At 41.8% G+C, this 5457-nt stretch overlaps 1 non-coding gene across 1 annotated transcript; it reads right to left on the reverse strand.

The window, feature by feature from the left end:
* Positions 1 to 595: 595 nt before the first annotated feature.
* On the reverse strand, positions 596 to 786 carry LOC143660434 (U2 spliceosomal RNA). Its single transcript, XR_013164038.1, has one exon. It is a non-coding gene; the product is annotated as a U2 spliceosomal RNA (small nuclear RNA).
* Positions 787 to 5457: the final 4671 nt, after the last annotated feature.

Consider the following 5457-nt stretch of genomic DNA (forward strand, 5'->3'; position numbering starts at 1 on the left):
TCATGTGTGGTTTGCAGAAATTGCCACTAAATATTCACCTCCAGGAAGAGGGGGCCACCCTGACTGGAGATGCTTATGAGGTTCTGGAAATAAACAGCCAGATGAAAAGAGGAAAGCTCACTTACATTGAATAGTGAGTCCATATTCCTAAGATAGAGGTGAACAGAAAGCAGAAAGGGAAGACAGGAAAAGCCTGAGGAAAGATTAAGGCACGTCTGAAGACCTCATTGGTTTTTATTGCTGCGTAACAAATGACCCAAAGTTGGTGGCTTAAGACAACACCTGTTTCTGACCTCACAATTGCGTGGCCAGAAGTCTGGTGGGACACAGCCTGCCTGGGTCCTCCACCCAGGGTCTCACAAGGCTGGAATCAAGGTGTCAGTTGGCCACGTTCTCATCCAGAAGCTTAGCTGAGGAAGCTCATTCAGGCATTGGCAAAATTCAGTTATTTTGTGGGTGTAGGACCAGAGGTCTCTGTTTCCTTGTTGCCTCTTTCCCAGGGGCAGCTCTCAGGTCCTTGCACGTAGCGCCTCCATCTTTTTTTTTTTTTTTTTTTTTTTTTTTTAACTTTTGAATACATTTATTGTTCCCCCAAAGGGGGTGCACCGTTCCCGGAAATACTGCAATACCAGGTCGATGCGCGGAGTGAACGGAGCAAGCCCCCACCCCATCTCCTAAGTCCAAAAATCCATTTAATATATTGTCCTCGGATAGAGGACGTATCAGATATTAAACTGATAAGAACAGATACTACACTTGATCTTAGCCAAAAGGCCGAGAAGCGATGCGCCTCCATCTTAAAAGGCAACACCAGGGAATGTCCCTCACATCCAATCTCTCTCCCGTGATGAATCACTCTTGCCAGGAAGAGCTCAGTCCCTCTTAAGGTTGATCTCTCTTTCTTAAAGCTAATTGTGCCATATAAGCTAACCTAACCATGCGAATGACACCCCATCATATTCACCTGTCGTGCATATACTCAAGGGTAGGAGATGGCTCATGGAGTGTACTCCAGGGCTGGGGAACTAGGGGCCCCTCAGAATTCTGCCCTCCCCAAGGACAAAGGGCTTGAAATTCCCAAAAGTTTCCATCAAGAAGGAGTGGATGAGAGCAGACCCCTGATTAAACAGAACAGTTTCCCTTGGAGAAATGCACAGGAGGAAGATGGATCCAGAAATAACAGGTGTTTCTTGGAAACAGCCAGAAAACGATACCTTCCATTGTAGGTGGACATGTCACTTCGAAAGGCAAGATGCGTGGAGAATCCTGTTAAGCATAAAGCTCAAGTAGAAAACTTCCTGAACCATGCTGGGCTTTGAGAGCCAGAGAAGGGGCTCCACAGAGGGTCTTAGTTTGAGTTCCTTTTCATAGCAACAGAAGAGAGAGACTTTGCAGCATGAAGCAGGGAAAGATTTCTGGTTCTTTCTCCTCCCAATGCCCCAGGAACTTTCAGCTTTTAATTCAGGAAAATCCCATTCCGATTAAATATGATTTACTGTATGAGGAATCCAGTCTGCCTCCAAAGATGCCATAAAATAAAGCATTAAAATGAGTAACATTATTTTTTTGACAAGGTGATCACAAAGAAAAATATGATCATAAAACCAATGAAATATGTAACTAATTATTAAAAGCAGAAGGAAAGAGATGAGGTCACCCAATAAAAGCATAAAAAGTAGTAGAATAAATCAGAAAAGAGATGGTTAGATTACAGGAGGATATGAAACAGGAGCTTAGGAAACTAAAGTTAGAAAGAGAAAAAATCAACAAAAATGAAGATTAAATTAAAAGGCTCACAAAAGAATACCACAGAAATCTCAGTAATTTAAACAGAAGAAAGAGTGGAAATAGTGAAAAATGAAACAAGGTTAAGACTATAAAAATAATTTCAGAAAAAGACTAAACATTAAAGACAGGCAAAGGAAACTGGGCATGCAGATAATTGTAGTTTCTAAGGAAGAATCCATTATTATAAATCAAGGAAACCTTCCCCAAATAAAAGCAGTATTAAATCTACCTGCTTATAATCAGTAAGCAATTGTAAAAATTCAGAAATGAAATAACACAATACGACCTAACTGTAATACAAAAATGTTAGAACACTGAATGTGAGAATAAATGTACAAATTTTAAAATGTTTTTGCATTAAAAAAATCTACCTGTTTATAGGATATGCCCCATAACTGGGAAAATTGACTCCGGATGGCCAATGTCAATTTACATCTAAGTAAAACAATGCAACCTGAAAGAGTGATATATCTGAAGCATCCCAGCCAGAAGACAAAGTGATGCGTAAAAGAAATACATCAGGTTGGCAGCACACTTCTCAACAGCAACATTCAGTGACACTCAACAGCGGCCCAGCCTCTTTAAAATTGTTCATATAGGAAAATATGAACCAAAACTTTTAGATTCAGCTGAGCTGTTCTTAAGTTTAAAGGGCTGCAGGCAGAGTTGTGAACCTGGGAATGTTGGTCCCATGTGCTCTTCTTGAGGAATCCACTAGAGGGCACCTTTGAGTCCAGCACGTTTCAAACTACCTAGAAAGTGAAGCTTTGCGTTCCTGGACCCCTCGCCATGTTCTTGGAATATTGCACGATTTCGTGAACTTAGTAGGTCCTTTCCAAAGAGCTGGTGTAGCTTAGTGGCTTAGAGCACTTTGGGATCTGACAACGTGGCATGTGAATCCCCCTATTTTACCAGCTATGAGACCTCGGACAAACTTTATTTGACCTTGGTTTCTCCATTTACAAATTGGGTTAATACTATTGCTCCCCTCGTAGGGATTTTGTTTGGATTGGATAACATAAAAATATTTTTGAAATAATTTTGTTTAAAAAAAACAACAGTCTATCATTTTATCACCATTAGCTGTAGTAATAGTTGCAGTTGCAGTGGCAATGACCAAAGGAAACAGTTCTATGTGCTAGGTATTGTTTTAATTGCTTTACACCTACTGTGGTGGTTTGAAGCTATGTACCCCAGGAAAAAAACGTGTTCTTAAAGTCAACCCATCCCAGCGGGTGTGAACCCATTGCAAATAGGACCTTTTGATAACGTTGTTTCAATTAAAGTCCACGTCAGTCAGGATGGGTCTTGATTCTACGACTGAAGACCTTTATAAGAAAATGAAATTCAGACAGAGGGGGGAAAAAGTCACGGAAACAAGACGCTGAAATTCAGTAGAACCTGGGAAAGAACGGAGAGGCCAGAGAGGTCACCATGTTTATTGCCATGAGGTTGGGGAACCGAGGACCAAGGCTCACCAGGAAGAAGGCATCGCCTTGATCACACCTTGATTTGCCCTTTCTCGTAGCCTCAAACCCATGAGCTAATAAATTCCCGTTGCTCAAACCAACACATGGCACGGTATTTGCTGGAGCAGCCCAGGAAACTAACCCTTACAAATCCAGCTTTATTGTTGTCTCCACTTTGCATATCAGCAAAGTGAAGCATAAGGCGGTTCTAGGTCACAGAGTTTGTAAATAGCAGAGACAAGAGTCGAATCCAGGCAGGTGAGTAGGGACAGCATTTTTTAATTAGAGAACCGTGGTGGTTAGATTCAGTTGTCAGCTTGGCCAGGTGAAGGCACCTAGTTCTGTTGCTGTGGACATGAGCCAATGGCATGTGAACCTCATCTGTTGCTGATTACATCTGCAGTCGGCTAGGAGGCATGTCTGCTGCAATGAGTGATGTTTGTCTTAATTGGCTGGTGCTTAAATGAGAGACTCAACGTAGCACAGCCCAAGCAGCTCAGCATACCTCATCTCAGCACTCGCAGCTCAGCCCAGGCCTTTGGAGATGCAGAAAGGAATCACCCCGGGGAAAGTTATTGGAACCCAAAGGCCTGGAGAGAAGGCCAGCAGAGATCACCCTGTGCCTTTCCACATAAGAAAGAACCTCAGTGGAAAGTTAGCTGCCTTTCCTCTGAAGAACTAACAAAATAAATCCCCTTTTATTAAAAGCCAATCCGTCTCTGGTGTGCTGCACTCCAGCAGCTAGCAAACTAGAACAAGAACTTGTGGGTTACAGAACAATCATGCATAAAATACCGGATTCCTGTATACCACCCTATTAGTAACACCTTGCATGGACGTGGTACATTTGTTACAGTTGATGCAAGCCCATCTCTATAATTGTACTATTAACTATTAGTCCATGGTTTAATTTCAGGGTCACTGTTTGTGCTCTGCAGTTCCATGGATTTTTTTTTTAATTTTATTTAGAGGGCAACATCATTGACATGAATTAATTACTTACAGTGAAAATTTTGTCCTGTGGCGGAAGTGGGAATCAAATCTGACTTGAAGATTTGCAGTACTTTTCATCAAACTGGGTAGCTTCTATCCAGAAAAATATTTTATGCATTTTCACTCCATGAACAATTGACACTGTCCATATATGTAGTAAACTTCAGGATATTCAGGTATAGTAACAAATTTTTCATTTGGCCCGCACGTAAGGCATTCCCTGCCGTTTGCATTAGGTTAACCAGACACGGTAGAAAATTCTGTCAGCAGTTCGGGTTTGGTGCTCAGCTATTTAGAACCAGAAATACTAGCTTTTCATGAAAACGTGTAGTTTCTAAGACTAACAATGGAGAAGACTTTGAAAAGCATTCCCATCTACTCTCCAATACACATGAGGTCATAAATGACTTTCCAAGGATTACAAAGCAAGCTGCTGGCACCAGACAACGATGGCGATCAATTACGATGGCTTAGCATTTGCCATCAAAGTCTGATGACTTTGCCCACATTTTCTCACAGGACCTCACACCAAGCCTAAAAGAGAGGCATCATCTATTCATTCAACAAATGGCTTTTAAACATGTGCCATTTGTCAGGCGCTGTCTTAGTTTACTAAGAATAGAGTACTGAATGGGACAAAATTCTTGCCTTCTTAGAGTTTACAATCTAGTGGGAGAGAAAAATCATAACTAAACACAGACGCTCATAGATATCAATATGAATATGGATGTAGAGAATTTTATCATGTAGAACTAACTGCCACGGAAAATGCTAAATCATGGTGAGTGGGGGAGAGAAAGTGGAGGAGCCACTATTTTAGAGAGTGATTAAGAAAGGCTATTCTGGCTTCTTGCCTCTCATCCTGCGAGAGTGCCCGCACGTTCTCTCACATGTGTATCTGATGCTTTTCCTGCCTGCTTGCTCCCCCTGTGCTGTGCCCTTGAATTATTTTTCATGGTGCAGCCAAGAACCCGGAAGTGGAAATCTGCCAGCGTATTTTGGCAAGTCAGCCAGGAGGCACAGATTCTCTCGACCTTCTGGACTGTTTCAATATCTCCAAATCATCCTCACTTGGAGAAGCATCAACACCAAGGAATCCTCTCTTGCATATGGCTCCTGTATTAGTTAGGGTTCTCTAGAGAAACAGAATCAACAGGGAACACTTGCAAATATAAAATTTATGAAAGTGTCTCACGTGACCGTAGGA

This window comes from Tamandua tetradactyla, chromosome 16 (assembly GCF_023851605.1).
Source record: "Tamandua tetradactyla isolate mTamTet1 chromosome 16, mTamTet1.pri, whole genome shotgun sequence".
NCBI classification, from domain to species: Eukaryota; Metazoa; Chordata; class Mammalia; order Pilosa; family Myrmecophagidae; genus Tamandua; species Tamandua tetradactyla.